This window comes from Triturus cristatus, chromosome 8 (genome assembly GCF_964204655.1).
Source record: "Triturus cristatus chromosome 8, aTriCri1.1, whole genome shotgun sequence".
NCBI lineage: Eukaryota > Metazoa > Chordata > Amphibia > Caudata > Salamandridae > Triturus > Triturus cristatus.
In genome coordinates, this window is record NC_140591.1 from 716,587,249 (window position 1) to 716,606,961 (window position 19,713).

A 19,713-nucleotide genomic window follows, 5' to 3' on the forward strand; every position below is an offset into this window, starting at 1 on the left:
GTTGCTCTCTCCTGGGATGCCTCCTCACACTCTCCAAGCAGACTCTGGGTGTGGCTCAGGTGAGCAGGTGCAGGAAATCACTCCAGTTTCCTGGTTGTGATGTCATCAGGCTGCACCTGGATTGCAGATTCCCGTTTTTGCGATTTCTTAATTTGCGATTTTCGCAATTAAGAAATCGCAAATGTGGTTTCTGAGATTATTTTGCGATTTTTAAGAAATCGCAAAACTTTAGCGATTTTTTTTTTACATCCCGCTTTGCGAATCTCAATTTGCTAATCGATATATATCACAAATTGGGATTCGCTAAATGGGAGTTTCATACATATGCCCCCAACTCCCTTCACCTTCCATGCCTTCCTTCCCCTCCTACATCTGTGCTTTCTGCCAAAGCAGACAACCATCACTGTGCTGACAGGCCCTCAATGAGTCCTGTCACCCTGGCCTGGAAGGCCTTCATTTTGGAAAGAAACAAGGCCCCTGTATCTAGAATGAACTTACCCTGACAGGGAATTACAACTATGGGGAAAGAAACACCTGGGCACGGTGGATTTGACATAAAGCAGGCACATTAATTCCAGACATTCATTATGATAACACTACTTTGAAAACCAATTGCAAGCTGGTATTGTATATACTTCCTTTATTTTGTCACTTTTGTTATATATATCATCTTTTTTGAAAATATAAAAATATATATCTCTTCGGCGTTACTCAATAGGTGAAGCTCAGCGACCAATACGGACAAACCTGTGGAGGAGTAGAAATAGACTGAGTGCACTCTTGTATCTCAACCACTTCCCTAACCGACTGCACATGTCAGTACAGTAAAGCATATATATCCAAACCTGCATCAACAGAACTAAGGATTGTTTGCCTATCCTGACAAACGTGTATTAAGTGCTCTGTACTTTTAATTCTAGTCTGTGGGATTAGCTTGATCATTCTTTGACAGCTGCCTGGATATCGCCGTTTATAAAGATATCCTGTCAACACAGGAAAGAATTTGCAGAGCCACTCACCTCTGAAAGGAAAATTAAAGCCGAAAAGCAAAAACAAGGTAGCAGCCGAAAGATTCTCTACAAAACAGACATCCAGGGCTGTCCATTTCTGTACATTCCCTTCAGTAACCACTGTGACGGAGTCATGACGAAGGCCTATGCCGAAACGTGCGTAGTTTGTCAACAAGCCACCAGTCTCCTCATATCATTATAACGATGGATGGTTTTAAACATTGATTGTATGATCATTTGTCAACAAGCTGCCAGTCTCCTCATATTATTAATTTGATGGATGGTTTCAAATATTGATTATATGATCACAGAAATTATGTAAATGTTTTTGATAGTAACAATGAATAGAGAAATATGACAACTGTGAGTTTTTGAAAATTGACTTCCAGATTGTAAAGAAAATATGTGCATCAATTGAAATAAAAAGATAAATAGATTCTGTGTGTTTTTCAAAACAATTTGTTATTATTTAGATATATATTTTTGTATTTAAAAAAAGATTATATAATTGTATTTAAAAAAAGTGAAAAAATAAATGAAGTATATACAATACCAGGTTATAATTGGTTATCAAAGTAATGTTACCCACTCTGAAAAGTGTTCAGCTGCTATTTAGTGACATTTGGTTGATCATTGAAAGAAAAGCAGTTAGAACCATCACCTGCCATGAAGAAAAGGCACAGAAGCCGATACCAATCGTTGTTTACTAAAATGCATACGTTACTGAATGAGTGCCTGCAAGTGCGCCTTTCCTGATGGGGCAGTTATGGTTTAGGGAGGGGAAGAGAACACAAATAAAGTGGCATCGCTCCCTGCAAAATCAAGTACCAACTAAAATCGGGATGTACTTTACCCAGTGAAGTGCGATGTGGGACTTGTGTGCAACACTCTTACTGCAGGATAGTCAACCAATGGGAGTGGTTGATCGACATATAAAAACTGATGATGGTAACCCACTCACCTGTAATGGCAATGATAAAGACATATGGATGTCAAAACGTGTCTGCCTGTAACTTTGGACCAATAAATTGGATTTGTGTGAACGCAAGAGTGCTCCATGTTTCCTAGGAACATTGGTGGTAGAGGTTGTGATGTGCAGTCCCTAGCACGCATGGATGCACCCACTCTGAAAAGTGTTCATCTGCTACTTAGTGACATTTGGTGGATCTTTGAAAAAAATGTAGCTAGAACCATCACGTGTCGAGAAGGAGAGGCACAGAAGCCGATACCAATCGTCGTTTACTAAAATGAAGAGCGTAAGTTAATGAATGAGCACCTGTGAGTGTGCCTTTCCTGATGGGGCAGTTATGGCTGAGTTAGGGGAAGAGAACTCAAATTGAGTGGCATCGCTCCCTGCTTAATCAGGTACCAACGAAAATCGGGATGTACTTTACCCAGTGAAGTGCACTGGGGGGCATGTGTGCAATACACCTACTGTAGGTTAGTGAACCAATGGGAGTGGTTGATGGACATATCAAAACCTACGATGGTAACTCATTCACCTGTAATGGCACTGATAAAGACATATGGACCTCGAAACGCGTCTGCCTGTACCTTTAAACAAATAAATTGGATTTGTGTTAACCCGAGAGTGCTCCACGTTCCCTGGGAACTTTGTTTGTTATATATATATATATATATATATATATATATATATATATATATATATATATATATATATATATATCCCAAAAACGTCCTCCGAGCACTGGAGCCCCCGACCCTACAGGGCGGCCTCTAAAAACATTGGGCACGAAGAAGCCCAACAATCCAACAGAGCAACACAGAGGCCCATTCCATGGTTTCAGCTTTATTTACAAAGGCGCAGCAGCATGTCATGCCTCTTTCTCTCCTTACGCGTTTCGGCGTTGGCCTTGTTCACAGGAAATAGAAGCAATTTGCAAAGTGCGTCGTGCGTGCTTTTAAAATTAGAGGTCACGTGACTAAAACAATACTGCATCTCCCACAGTGCATTTCACAAGTTTAGGAAACTTTTTCATTTAGGAAGTCCTTTATACCTTTTGCCATTGCTCAATTTCATCATTATGTAATGTGCACTTGTATTGGTCTTTTAAATCCAAATAGAAAAAAGTCACGTAAGTTTTCATTTTATATCCGACTAATGTCTGATTCCTTTAACTGCCTTCAAACAAAGTGCATACCTTTGGAACGATCGGCGTGGGACATCCTCCCCACCGAATCCCTTCCTCAGCCCACACAATTTCGCTATTTAGCATTCCTCAGTAGGCTTGTGTGAGCGAGTGGGTCATGCTCCACATTAATTCCCAAAAGCGTCCTCCGAGCACTGGAGCCCCCGACCCTACAGGGCGGCCTCTAAAAACATTGGGCACGAAGAAGCCCAACAATCCAACAGAGCAACACAGAGGCCCATTCCATGGTATCAGCTTTATTTACAAACGCGCAGCAGCATGTCATGCCTCTTTCTCTCCTTACGCGTTTCGGCGTTGGCCTTGTTCACAGGAAATGGAAGCAATTTGCAAAGTGCGTCGTGCGTGCTTTTAAAATTAGAGGTCACGTGACTAAAACAATACTGCATCTCCCACAGTGCATTTCACAAGTTTAGGAAACTTTTTCATTTAGGAAGTCCTTTATACCTTTTGCCATTGCTCAATTTCATCATTATGTAATGTGCACTTGTATTGGTCTTTTAAATCCAAATGGAAAATAGTCACGGAAGTTTTCATTTTATATCCGACTAATGTCCGATTCCTTTAACTGCCTTCAAACAAAGTGCATACCTTTGGAACGATCGGCGTGGGACATCCTCCCCACCGAATCCCTTCCTCAGCCCACACAATTTCGCTATTTAGCATTCCTCAGTAGGCTTGTGTGAGCGAGTGGGTCATGCTCCACATTAATTCCCAAAAACGTCCTCCGAGCACTGGAGCCCCCGACCCTACAGGGCGGCCTCTAAAAAGATTGGGCACGAAGAAGCCCAACAATCCAACAGAGCAACACAAAGGCCCATTCCATGGTATCAGCTTTATTTACAAAGGCGCAGCAGCATGTCATGCCTCTTTCTCTCCTTACGCGTTTCGGCGTTGGCCTTGTTCACAGGAAATGGAAGCAATTTGCAAAGTGCATCGTGCGTGCTTTTAAAATTAGAGGTCACGTGACTAAAACAATACTGCATCTCCCACAGTGCATATCACAAGTTTAGGAAACTTTTTCATTCAGGAAGTCCTTTATACCTTTTACCAAAAGGTATAAAGGACTTCCTAAATGACATCACTGATGACGTCATCCATGTGATAAATTACTGCATCTTCTCACACCCTAATTTAACCGTTGATACACCAACTCAAAATTTCAGACGTCCATTCTCAAAACCATAGATACTCCAATACCAATAACTACATACCTACTCATTAACTCTTAGGTCTACATACACCCCCACTCATTCACCTGTACAGTCACTCATACTTACAGTCACTCCGTACAAGACTATCATATGCATTTATACACCTACATAGACACTTACACACCACCAATCATTTATAGAGGTACTCTCACACCTAGTCAGTCATGCAAATAATTAATTACACTCCCATTTACTCACCTATGCAGTTATACACACTCAAGTTAACTTACTCATAAAAATAGTACCACATTCTTACGCTCTTATACAATCATTGATACAAGCACACACTCATCCATACAGCCACTCTCACAATCACACACTATCACATATACCCACTTATACACTCTTACACGCATATATACTGCCTTTCACATATGTAGATATTCACAAATGTACCACTGAGATATACATTCAATCCCTAACACACCCATACATACACTCACTCAACCATACAGTTCATCACAGATGCACTCTTAAAACCATGCACCAATAGAATCACCCACTCACACATCTATGCACAGAGTCACACACAGCCTACGCACACAAACACTCAGGCACCCATACAGATACTCAGACAACCAATCAATAAACCATATAGACACTCATATAGCTATTCACAAAACCATTCAGCCACTTATACACAAACACACAGACACATACAGACATTCACACAGTTTAGTCACTAGTCTGCAGTAAGATACATTTAATGACTCACTTATAGAGTCAGGTACACACCTACAAAATCATCCATTCACACACGTGTACACCCACTCATTCTTCAACAGGCCTTTTACTATAAATATATAAAGCATATTTAAACTTTACAGAAACACACAGTCACTGGATGACATCATCAGTGATGTCATCAGTGATGTCATTTGAGATGTCATCAGTAATGTCATCAGTGATGTCAAAGACCATGTCATGAATGATGTAATATGTGACTTCATCAGCACTGCATTGCGGGGGCGCGAGTTATAGTTAGCTGAACTAACTATAACAGGAGAATTTCTAGGGTTGTGTACGAGGGAAATGTCCAGCTAACCATAACACCCCTGAAACCTATGGTTTTTTCAATGAATTTCTAAGGTTTTTTAAATGCCAATTCCTAACTATAACGCCCCTGAAACCTTTGGTTTTTTCAGTGAATTTCAAAGGTTTTTTAAATGCCAATTCCTAACTATAACGTGCATGAAACCTATGGTTTTTTCAGTGAATTTCAAAGGTTTTTTAAATGCTAATTCCTATCTATAACTTATCTCTGAAGATATCATGTTTAATGATTTTGATTGGATTTCTATATTTTTCAAATTCAGTGTGTCAATTTCATTAATTACATTTTTTTTAAAATACTTTTTAATTGCAATTTTTTTAACCTATTTTTTCAATTAATTCTTTTAAAAATTAAAAAATATAATTTGAACTTAATGGTTTTTTCAAACATATTTGTTTATATTTTTCAAAATATTTTTTAAACTATATGTGCAAAACTTTATATATTTTTTTCAATGTTTTTAGATCCGTGCACCCTAAGCGCACCGTTCTCGATCCCTACGCGATAGCATCCGCGCATGGTATGCGTTGGGTACGTGTTCAGTGCGCGATCGCAATGCGACTGGTACAAGACTCCCAGCATATACGCGACACGTTCGATGTACGTAACGCGACGTTTACGCGCTTCCACGATGCGTCATCTGTGACTATGACGCGGTAGGTGCGCGGATTCCGCAAAATATTTAACATTTAAAAAAACATATATATATCTATTTCATGTGAATATTAATTGAAGACAAACTCTAAACTAGTCTTAAAACTAATATATTTTTATATCTAATCCTATTCAATTTTGCGGATCCGCGCTGGGTGCATGCTGCGTAAGCGCACGGTGCGCGGATCCCATGTGACCTGCAAAAAAAGAGATTTGATTGGTTCATTACACTTCCTATTCTAACTATTGAACAATCCCACCCATTTCAATCATTCTTAGAGCTTCTTTGGAGGAACATCTCACACCTTAGAACTAGAAGAAACTTTTTGGGGAAGATTTCCACAGCTGCAATTTTTCTGAAGACAATGGCTTCTGCACAGCAGCCACCATCAGAATCAGACCATTCGTCCAATGTGGAATTTGTTGTGGAACCTCCACGCCCAGAAAGATACACCTCTGTGGTGTGGAATTTTTTTTCCTTCCCAGAAGGACAAAATAAAACTAATTCAACTAAAGTGACATGTAAAATATGTCAAATAGTGCTTTCCAGAGGAGATCAATCAAAAAAATACTCTTGTGGGACTGCAAGTATGTTAAAACACCTGAAGACTCTGCATCCCGTGAACCTGGCCAAGCAGGAATGCAGAAGACTCCGACAGCAGCCTCAGCCAGCAGTGGCAAGCACTTCTGCAGCATCACCATCAAGCACTCACCCGGACATACGTCCAGAATTTGGAAAACTAAAAATTAGTTGCATTAAATGCAACAAACTACTATGTTACGGCGAGCAGTCAATTTAACTAATCTGCCGAGCGCAGCAAAACCACAAGTGCTAAACTTGTGTTTATTTTTTTTTTTTGCAGAAGTTGACTGTTTTGTTCCTCCTGTTGTCTTTTTTTCCTTTTGAAAAAAACAAAAAAATAAGAAAATTGTTCCAAAAAGTACAAAAAAAATTAAAAAACAAAAAAGAATCAAAAAAAAAAGTTCTTCTAAGAACTAACTTTCCTGGTTTAAAAAAAGAGCTAAATTTCTTTGTTAGTGTGTGAAAGTTTAGATGAATGTATGTGTAGTACGTAATTGACTGAATGAATGCATTAGTAGCGTATGGTGAATGTATAAGTGCAGAACTTTGAGGTAGTGCTGCAGCATCACACAGTAACCTCTTTAACTGCAGTGTGCTGTAGTACTTCCGAAGCACAGGGATGCAACATATGTACATAAATATGTTGCAAATCTATGCTTCTCTCTGCACGGCTGCTTAAACTGCAGCCATGTGGTGACACAGGCACCCTTGCACCATAGTGAAAGGATATCTGTGTCATGTGCTGTTTGTTTTTCTACAGGAAGACACACCTTCCTGCACAAAAACAATGATAAAATGCATTTTTCTCCTTCAATGTATGCTGAACATTTCAGCATGCATTGAAGATATAAAAATGTGGAGAAAGTAAAACAATTCTCCTTGTTGTGCTTTCCTACACCAATTTTAGGATGGTGCAGCATTCACACACATATCGAGATTTATGATTTCTGATAAATCTAGACATGTGTCTTGTTCTATGAGTATTAAGTGCAATCATGCACAACAACACTTATAGAACACCCTTTCAACACAAAGTGGTGTGCATGATGAAGTTGTATTTACATGGAGTATAAAAAGTGCACAGTGTGCCTTTTCCTCTCTTTGTAAATATGAAAGAGTATCTTGCATAATAACTATGTTACAAAAAGTGACATATTTCCGTTTTTAAATTTCCTTGCGAATGATAGAAGGTAAGCACAGAGTTTTGTCTGCAAAGATGTTCAAAGAAGAATGATTGAAATAATTGCGGTCCTTCAATAGCTAAAATAGGAAATATTATGAACCCCTCAAATCTCTTTTTTTGCAGGTCACATGATATCTGATTATGGTCAGATTTCAAAACTACATAAACAGAGTGTTTCAGAAACGTATTTCAACTTTGTAGCTTCTTGCAGACCTCTTCATTCTGCATATTGAGACTTAGTTAAACTTACCTTCACAGTAATATGAATAAAAAATGGTATACATTTTTTTTCTGTTTTTCATTCCAATATAAATTCATATAAATTGCTTATTTTAAAATTTGGATCTGTAAAAGAAAAGGAAAAAAAATTATAACATGTAATAATACATTTTTTACAACACAGCATAATTTCCACAAAGTAATTTTTTGCCTTTTTTGCTGTTCTCAGAATATATTAAATTTCACTAAAAATAGTGATTTCAATCGTACTCATCACTTAACAGCGGGCAAAGAAAACACAATCTCAAAGATTGTTAAAAAAAAACAACATGACATTCTCAACAAAAAACAAACAAGATACAAATCACAGATATATAAAATGCACACAGCTAACAAAATTTTTTTACTTTAACTTACAAAAACTGTAAATGATGTCGCTTTAAAATATTCACCGAATCTAAAGATTAATTTTTTGAGGATGCACCACGCCCACAACGTTTTCCTTCAGTGATGTGGAAATGTTCTACTTTTCTCGAGGGGCAAACAAAGACCAATGCCACCTTTCTCACGCGCAAGATTTTCAGAAGAGTTCTGTTACGAGGGGATCCTAACAAAAAATACTCGTGCGGCACAGCAAGTATGATGAAACACCTAAGGACCCTTCATCCAAACAATCTTGCACGAGAAGAGTGCAAACAGATGAGAAACACTCCTGTTCTGTATCTGTAAAAAAGAATTACAAATAAATGTATATTAATAACTTTCAAATTTATACTATTCCATTACTGTACAAACACATTTTATATAAATACTGACTAAGAAACTATAGCCCTGAACCACAAGTGTGACGATGGTTAAAACACTACATGCATAGTGCATACTACTTTGAAGCAGTTCATGCCCTAAAGCCGACCTCACTAAAACACTACATGCTCTCCTTTTGAAAAAAACAAAAAAATAAGAAAATTGTTCCAAAAAGTACAAAAAAATTAAAAAACAAAAAAGAAGAAAAAAAAAAGTTCTTCTAAGAACTAACTTTCCTGGTTTAAAAAAAGAGCTAAATTTCTTTGATAGTGTGTGAAAGTTTAGATGAATGTATGTGTAGTACGTAATTGACTGAATGAATGCATTAGTAGCGTATGGTGAATGTATAAGTGCAGAACTTTGAGGTAGTGCTGCAGCATCACACAGTAACCTCTTTAACTGCAGTGTGCTGTAGTACTTCCGAAGCACAGGGATGCAACATATGTACATAAATATGTTGCAAATCTATGCTTCTCTCTGCACGGCTGCTTAAACTGCAGCCATGTGGTGACACAGGCACCCTTGCACCATAGTGCAAGGATATCTGTGTCATGTGCTGTTTGTTTTTCTACAGGAAGACACACCTTCCTGCACAAAAACAATGATAAAATGCATTTTTCTCCTTCAATGTATGCTGAACATTTCAGCATGCATTGAAGATATAAAAATGTGGAGAAAGTAAAACAATTCTCCTTGTTGTGCTTTCCTACACCAATTTTAGGATGGTGCAGCATTCACACACATATCGAGATTTATGATTTCTGATAAATCTAGACATGTGTCTTGTTCTATGAGTATTAAGTGCAATCATGCACAACAACACTTATAGAACACCCTTTCAACACAAAGTGGTGTGCATGATGAAGTTGTATTTACATGGAGTGTAAAAAGTGCACAGAGTGCCTTTTCCTCTCTTTGTAAATATGAAAGAGTATCTTGCATAATAACTATGTTACAAAAAGTGACATATTTCCGTTTTTAAATTTCCTTGCGAATGATAGAAGGTAAGCACAGAGTTTTGTCTGCAAAGATGTTCAAAGAAGAATGATTGAAATAATTGCGGTCCTTCAATAGCTAAAATGGGAAATATTATGAACCCCTCAAATCCCTTTTTTTGCAGGTCACATGATATCTGATTATGGTCAGATTTCAAAACTACATAAACAGAGTGTTTTAGAAACGTATTTCAACTTTGTAGCTTCTTGCAGACCTCTTCATTCTGCATATTGAGACTTAGTTAAACTTACCTTCACAGTAATATTAATAAAAAATGGTATACATTTTTTTTCTGTTTTTCATTCCAATATAAATTCATATAAATTGCTTATTTTAAAATTTGGATCTGTAAAAGAAAAGGAAAAAAAATTATAACCTGTAATAATACATTTTTTACAACACAGCATAATTTCCACAAAGTAATTTTTTTGCCTTTTTTGCTGTTCTCAGAATATATTAAATTTCACTAAAAATAGTGATTTCAATCGTACTCATCACTTAACAGCGGGCAAAGAAAACACAATCTCAAAGATTGTTAAAAAAAAACAACATGACATTCTCAACAAAAAACAAACAAGATACAAATCACAGATATATAAAATGCACACAGCTAACAAAATTTTTTTACTTTAACTTACAAAAACTGTAAATGATGTCGCTTTCAAATATTCACCGAATCTAAAGATTAATTTTTTGAGGATGCACCACGCCCACAACGTTTTCCTTCAGTGATGTGGAAATTTTCTACTTTTCTCGAGGGGCAAACAAAGACCAATGCCACCTTTCTCACGCGCAAGATTTTCAAAAGAGTTCTGTTACGAGGGGATCCTAACAAAAAATACTCGTGCGGCACAGCAAGTATGATGAAACACCTAAGGACCCTTCATCCAAACAATCTTGCACGAGAAGAGTGCAAACAGATGAGAAACACTCCTGTTCTGTATCTGTAAAAAAGAATTACAAATAAATGTATATTAATAACTTTCAAATGTATACTATTCCATTACTGTACAAACACATTTTATATAAATACTGACTAAGAAACTATAGCCCTGAACCACAAGTGTGACGATGGTTAAAACACTACATGCATAGTGCATACTACTTTGAAACAGTTCATGCCCTAAAGCCGACCTCACTAAAACACTACATGCTTTCCTTTTGAAAAAAACTAAAAAATAAGAAAATTGTTCCAAAAAGTACAAAAAAATTAAAAAACAAAAAAGAAGAAAAAAAAAAGTTCTTCTAAGAACTAACTTTCCTGGTTTAAAAAAAGAGCTAAATTTCTTTGTTAGTGTGTGAAAGTTTAGAGGAATGTATGTGTAGTACTTAATTGACTGAATGAATGCCTTAGTAGCGTATGGTGAATGTATAAGTGCAGAACTTTGAGGTAGTGCTGCAGCATCACACAGTAACCTCTTTAACTGCAGTGTGCTGTAGTACTTCCGAAGCACAGGGATGCAACATATGTACATAAATATGTTGCAAATTTATGCTTCTCCCTGCACGGCTGCTTAAACTGCAGCCATGTGGTGACACAGGCACCCTTGCACCATAGTGCAAGGATATCTGTGTCATGTGCTGTTTGTTTTTCTACAGGAAGACACACCTTCCTGCACAAAAACAATGATAAAATGCATTTTTCTCCTTCAATGTATGCTGAACATTTCAGCATGCATTGAAGATATAAAAATGTGGAGAAAGTAAAACAATTCTCCTTGTTGTGCTTTCCTACACCAATTTTAGGATGGTGCAGCATTCACACACATATCGAGATTTATGATTTCTGATAAATCTAGACATGTGTCTTGTTCTATGAGTATTAAGTGCAATCATGCACAACAACACTTATAGAACACCCTTTCAACACAAAGTGGTGTGCATGATGAAGTTGTATTTACATGGAGTATAAAAAGTGCACAGAGTGCCTTTTCCTCACTTTGTAAATATGAAAGAGTATCTTGCATAATAACTATGTTACAAAAAGTGACATTTCCGTTTTTAAATTTCCTTGCGAATGATAGAAGGTAAGCACAGAGTTTTGTCTGCAAAGATATTCAAAGAAGAATGATTGAAATAATTGCGGTCCTTCAATAGCTAAAATGGGAAATATTATGAACCCCTCAAATCTCTTTTTTTGCAGGTCACATGATATCTGATTATGGTCAGATTTCAAAACTACATAAACAGAGTGTTTTAGAAACGTATTTCAACTTTGTAGCTTCTTGCAGACCTCTTCATTCTGCATATTGATACTTAGTTAAACTTACCTTCACAGTAATATGAATAAAAAATGGTATACATTTTTTTTCTGTTTTTCATTCCAATATAAATTCATATAAATTGCTTGTTTTAAAATTTGGATCTGTATAAGAAAAGGAAAAAAAATTATAACATGTAATAATACATTTTTTACAGCACAGCATAATTTCCACAAAGTAATTTTTTGCCTTTTTTGCTGTTCTCAGAATATATTAAATTTCACTAAAAATAGTGATTTCAATCGTACTCATCACCTAACAGCGGGCAAAGAAAACACAATCTCAAAGTTTGTTAAAAAAAAAACAACATGACATTCTCAACAAAAAAAAACAAGATACAAATCACAGATATATAAAATGCACACAGCTAACAACATTTTTTTACTTTAACTTACAAAAACTGTAAATGATGTCGCTTTAAAATATTCACCGAATCTAAAGATTAATTTTTTGAGGATGCACCACGCCCACGTTTTCCTTCAGTGATGTGGAAATTTTCTACTTTTCTCGAGGGGCAAACAAAGACCAATGCCACCTTTCTCACGCGCAAGATTTTCAAAAGAGTTCTGTTACGAGGGGATCCTAACAAAAAATACTCGTGCGGCACAGTAAGTATGATGAAAAACCTAAGGACCCTTCATCCAAACAATCTTGCACGAGAAGAGTGCAAACAGATGAGAAACACTCCTGTTCTGTATCTGTAAAAAAGAATTACAAATAAATGTATATTAATAACTTTCAAATTTATACTATTCAATTACTGTACAAACACATTTTATATAAATACTGACTAAGAAACTATAGCCCTGAACCACAAGTGTGAAGATGGTTAAAACACTACATGCATAGTGCATACTACTTTGAAGCAGTTCATGCCCTAAAGCCGACCTCACTAAAACACTACATGCTAACTGACTAAATGATTACAGTACTATAAGGAGACACACTGGGTGAGTGACAGGGTGTTTGCAAGAAGTGTATGAATACTAACTAGGGAATTGAAGGTGTGAAACACAACTGTGTAGATGATTAGAGGACTGCATCCATACTGCATAGGCATTTAAAGCAGTCCATGTGCTAAGGCCTGGCTCACTGCATGACTAATTGGGTACTGACTGAATGATTAGAGTACAGCAAGGAGAGTGCCTAGGTGAATTTATAAGTGGTAGGCTTTTCGCACAGGAAATGGATTAGTACTTGGTACTTAATGGGTCACTAGAGGAGTGCAAAGGCAGTGACAAGATGTTTGCTGGACTGTATGGAGATACTGACTAGGAAATTGAAAGTGTGAAAGAAAAGTGTCTAAGTGGTTAGAAGACTGCATACATAGTGGATAGGGGTTTGAAGCAGTCCATGTGCTAAGGCCTGGCTCAGTGCATGAATACTTAGGCACTGACTGAATGATTAGAGTACTGCAAAGATAGTATCTTGGTGAATTTATAAGTGTTTGAGTGTTTGCACAGTGAATGGAATAGTACATGATGCTGAATGAGTCACTAGAGGACTGCAAAGGGAGTGACAGGGTGTTTCCTGGAAGTGTATGGATACTGACTAGGGAATTGAAGGTGTGAAAGACAGTTGTGTAGGTGGTTAGAGGACTGCATGCATAGTGGATAGGGGTTTGAAGCAGTCCATATGCTAAGACCAGGGTCACTGGATGAGTACTTGGGTACTGACTGAATGATTAGAGTACTGCAAGGAGAGTGCCTGGGTGAATTTATTAGGGTTTGGGTTTTGGCGCAGTGAATGCATTAGTACATGAGGCTTAATAGGTCACTGGAGGAGTGCAAGGGGAGTGACAGGGTGTTTGCTGGAAGTGTATGGATACTGACTGGAGAATTGAAGGTGTGAAAGACAAGTGTGTAGGTGGTTAGAGGACTGAATGCATAGTGGATAGGGGTTTGAAGAAGTCCATGTGCTAAGGCCTGGCTCAGTGCATGAATACTTAGGCAGTGACTGAATCGTTAGAGTACTGGAAAGAGAGTCTCTTGGTGAATTTATAAGTGTTTGGGTTTTGGCACAGTGAATGGATTAGTACATGGTGTTGAATGGGTCACTAGAGGACTGCAAAGGGAGTGACAGGGTGTTTCCTGGAAGTGTATGGATACTGACTAGGGAATTGAAGGTGTAAAAGACAAGTGTATAGTATGTTAGAACACTACATGCATACTGCATAGACATTTGAAGCAGTCTATTTGGTACTTAGAAACTGACTAAATCATCAGACTACTTCTAGGACAGTGCTTGGGTAAAACTTTTACATTTTCAGTTCTGCCACAGTGAAGAGAATAGTACATGGTACTGCACCTTAGTGTCAAACCCTGACTCATTTTACCAATGCATAAGCAAAGACTAGCTTCTAATGCTACTAAAACTTGACAACATGACAGGTTTTAAAAGAGTTATCTGCTAAAAAATACACAATGTTACCAAATGCTTCTCTTACAGTGGTTCCCAAATGCACACAGACTCACAGTGTGATTCTAGACAACAACCACTATACCTAGGAGTTTACCAAAAATCATTCACTACTTTGGAAGTGGTAAGGGAACTGCACACAATCTTCATATTTCAGGACTGCACTTTTGTGTCAAAGCCTGACTCATTTAATCAAAGCATAAGCAAACACTGGCTTCTAATGCTACTAAAACTTAACAACATGACAGGTTTTAAAACAGTTATCTGCCACCAAATACATGATGTTACCAAATGCTTCTCTCACAGTGGTTCCCAAATGCACACAGACTCACTGTGTGATTCTAGACAACAACCACTATCCCTAGAAGTTTACCAAAACTCATTCACTACTGTGGAAGTGGTAAGGGAACTGCACACAATCTACATATTTCAGGACTGCACTTTTGTGTCAAAGCCTGACTCATTTAATCAAAGCATAAGCAAAGACTGGCTTCTAATGCTACTAAAACTTGACAACATGACCGGTTTTAAAACAGTTATCTTTCAGCAAATACACGATGTTACCAAATGCTTCTCTCACAATCCTTACCCAAATGCACACAGACTCACAGTGTGATTTTAGACAAGCAACACTATCCTAGTAGTTTACCAAAACTCATTCACTAGTCTAGAAGAGTTAATGGTACTGCACACAATCTACATATTTAAGTACAGCACATTAGTGTCAAAGCATGACTCATTTAATCAATTCATAAGCAAAGACTGGATTCTAATGCTACTAAAACTTACTATGGCATCATGCTCAACACTCCTAGCACTCAAAGCCTAGGGGGCCTCTCTGTTATATACTTAAACACCCGATCTATGGTGAAACACCAACTTGAGATCCTCCAACTTTTACAGTTGGAGAGGCCTGATCTACTTCTCCTTACGGAAACATGGCTTACACCTGACATCCTGGCAGCTCTGCCAGATAATTACTATATTCTCCAAACCAACCGCCCCTCAGGGAAAGCGGGTGGCGGTGTTGCTGCCAATATCCTTAAGGACCATCAGTTCAAAACTATGGAGATTAAGGGTGTACCTTCTGTTGATAGTCTAGTCATCAAACTAGAATCCCCCAATTTGTCCTTCACCTGCGCCCTCTTTTACAGACCCCCCTGCTGTATGCCCACTTTCCCCCAGGCCCTAGGAGAAATGATCTCTCACCTGGCGAATGTTCATGCTAGACTCCTTATTATAGGGGACTGGCCCTTAGATGCAATAGAGAGCGCCGGCTCTATTGAATTAACGGATCTTCTGTTGGGTATGAACTGCACCCAACACGTGCAGGTACCTACCCACACCAAGGGACATATTTTAGACCAGGTTTGGATAGCGAATATGACTCCCTCGTCCCTTTTGATCTCTCCGTGCACCTGGTCGGACCATCATTTTGTGTCCTTCTCCTTACCGGAAGTTCGACTCCCTAAACCTAAACCGATCAAAAACCTTAAGTCAAGGAGCTGGAAAAATGCTAACATTGATCTTCTCTGTTCCTATCTTACTCTTACGGCCCCTATTGACTCAGAGTCAATCCATGATCAGGCCACAAATCTCAAGTCTTGGCTTGAATCCGCAAGTGAGTACGTCGCTCCGCTCAAGTACACTAAAACCTGTAGACCATATGATGCTCAGTGATGGTTCTCCACGGACCTAAAAATTAAGAAACTTACACTCAGACAAGCTGAGCGTAAGTGGAGACTCCACTATCACTCAGTCGATAAAAATATTTACATCACCCTATTAAAGGAATATAAAAGTGCCATTCTCCAAACCAAAACAGACTACTTTTCAAAAAAGGTTGTAGATTCAGCCAACAAAGCTAAAGACATTTTTTCTATAATCAGTGAGCTGTCTAAACCTGACAGAATAGTGCCTAAGCTAACTCCCTCTCAATCTCTTTGCGATTCACTTAACTCCTACTTTATGGACAAGATTACTGACATTAAAGCCAGTATCCCACCCTTCTGCACCCCCCTTACTCCTCCTAACACCAAGGACCTGCCACCTCCGATGACCCAGCTCCCCCTTATCTCCTTGGAAACCTTTTTGGGGTTACTAAAAAGAGTCAGCTCAGGGTCCCCAACAGATTGCTGCCCCCCACATCTTTCAGCAGACCCTCTCTAGGTGTCCTGACCATTCCCTTTCCCTCCTAAATAAATCATTTGAAGAGGGCATTGTCCCCAACCTCTTTAAGTATGCGGAAATCATCCCTATATTGAAGAAGCCAGGTGCTGACCCCTCCATCCCTGGCAACTACCGCCCCATATCACTCCTACCATACCATGGTAAAGTCCTAGAGGCTTATGTCTCCTCACAACTAAGTTCTTTTGTTGAACTGCATCATATTCTGGACCCTCAGCAAGCCGGCTTCCGACCCTTTCACTCCACTGAATCTGTCATTTTGACAGTGATGGACGAGCTCAGAGGGAGTGCTGATAAAGGGCTTACTCAGGCTCTGGTCCTCCTGGATCTGTCCGCGGCCTTTGACACGGTCGACCATAACATCCTTCTGGACCGTGTCAATAGTGCCGGGATCCAGGGGCGGGCTCTGGATTGGCTCTCCTCTTTCCTTAGCAACAGATTTCAATCAGTCCGTCTTGCCAATTTCTCCTCTAAAAAGAGGAAACTCTCCTGTGGAGTCCCTCAGGGCTCTTCCCTTTTCCCGCTCCTTTTCAATCTATACCTTCTCCCATTAATCTCTTCTCTTCGGGACAGGGAAGCTGTAACCTATAATTATGCGGATGACCTTCAGCTGATTTTCAATATCAGCCTCCTCCCTTCCTCGCTAACCCACTTCCAAGATACTATGACATTTATTAATGAATGGATGAATGGAAACCAGCTGAAACTCAATCCTGACGAAACGGAGTTAATTCTCACGGGTGGCCCTGCTAACCCATGGAACTCTAACTTTTGGCCCCCCTACTTAGGCAACCCCCCTGTCCCAGCTAGCTCCGCTAAGAGCCTTGGAATACTGGTCAGTAACGACCTCTCGATGAAGGCCGAGATCAGTTCTGTGGTCTCAGCCGGCTTTTTCCAATTGCACCGAATCAAAAAAATTAGCAGATTCCTATCTCAAGAAGCCTTGACCTTAGTTATCTTAGCCCTGGTCATCTCCCGACTGGACTTCTCTAACTGCCTTTATGTAGGCATCCCAGCTTATCAGCTTAGACGCCTCCAACTTGTCCAGAATCAGGCGGCCAGACTGATCTTCCATCAGCCTAGATGGCATCACATCCAGCCTCTTTTGAAGGAACTTCACTGGCTACCTGTGGCCAAACGAGGTCTTTTTAAACTGGGGTGCACCATCTTCAAATCTCTGTACTGAAGCTCACCAGCTTTCATTTCATCTAAAATCGTACGCTATGTCCCCAACCGGGTCCTCCGGTCCATTCATCACAACCTGCTAGTCATCCCTACCTTCAAACGTAAAAAAGTGGGTGGCGCTCGTCTTGGAGTACTGGCACCGCAGTTCTGGAACTCACTCCGTCTGGAGATAAGAACAGCCTCCACCTATGCCTTATTCAGGAAACTTCTGAAGACTCAGCTATTTTCTCAGGCTTATGACAACTAGCTCTTGTCCCTCTGCTGCCTCATGTTTCTCCTAGCGCCAAGAAACCGTTTGGTGAACGTGCGCTCTACAAATTCTATGTAACAAATAAAACTTCACAACATGACAGGTTTTAAAACAGTTATCTGTCAGCAAATACATGATGTTACCAAATGCTTCTCTCACAGTGGTTCCCAAATGCACACATACTCACTGTGTGATTCTAGACAAACAACACTATCCCTTGCACTATACCTAAACATATTTCTTCATCTAGAAGAAGTACTACATTTTAGTATAGAAACATAACATAACTCATTTCACAAATTCATAAACAATGACTGGTTTCTAATTCTACCAAAATATAAAAACAGCACAGTTATCTGTCTGCAAACACATGAAAAACACAAATGCTTATCACAGAATGGTTTCTACATGCACACACACTGTCAATAAGATTGTAGAGAAAAAAAAGTACTCCCTACACTTTAGCAGGAGAAATACATTAGTCTGATTAAAATCAAAATAGTCTACATACATCCCCTCAAAATTAAATAACTCATCTTTCAAGTTCTTTGTAGATTAAGAAGTATATCAGTCACTCACCATATTTTCTTTTACAGAATCTCTGCACTGTGCACCTCTCAGCAAAAACAAAGAATGGAAAAGTTTCCCTTTCATTTTCCACACATATACATGTAAACATCAAATCACAATCCTTCACACATAAACTCAAAAGCAAACACATTTCTATTGGTTAAACATTTCAACCCTTTCCAACTGAAATACATTTCAACCCTTCCCCCAATCTGCCTTCTGCCTGTTACCATAGAAACAGGTCATGGAACACTGCACTGAGCACACAGGTCAGAAGTTCAGCACACAATGTTGCTAAACAAGAGAGGAAGTGTGCTTCACTTTTCAACATATCAGCTAATCATATATAATGTTCCTTACAATCTGTTTTTGTTAACCAATAAGAATCATACCTTTTAAAAACAGAAATATACACCCTACCTTTCAGTGTACAAAGTAGTCATACAACCAATGATTTCTTGTCTTTTTTTTTTTTTTAAATTCCGTGGATCCGCGCACCCAACGCGATAGGATGCGCGCACCGTGCGAACATCCTATCGCGTTGGGTGCGCGGATCCACAGAAATCTTTTTTAAAAAAAGGGGTCCCCAGGGGGTCCTTCTGGGGCCCCCTAAGCACCTCTAGAGGGTCAGAGTATTTCCACTCTGCCCCCTTTATATGTTTTACACACTTATTCCCTTTGCTTCTTCAGCCTCGCTTCTACCGAGGCAGAAAATGGCCGCTAACAGTTCCTGGTTTCGAATGTAGACAGACACTCGACAGGCAATTAGCATTCAGCGCGCGATCAGGAGGGTGCGCGCTCGGTTCGGGGAGGGTGCGCTTACGGTGCGTGTAGGGTCCGCGGATCCTCCCCGACCATAGATATTTATGTACTTTTAATTCTAATATGTCTCAGGAACTACTGAACGGATTCACACCATTTATGCAAAAGGCACGAGTCTGAACTGAGGACTACCTC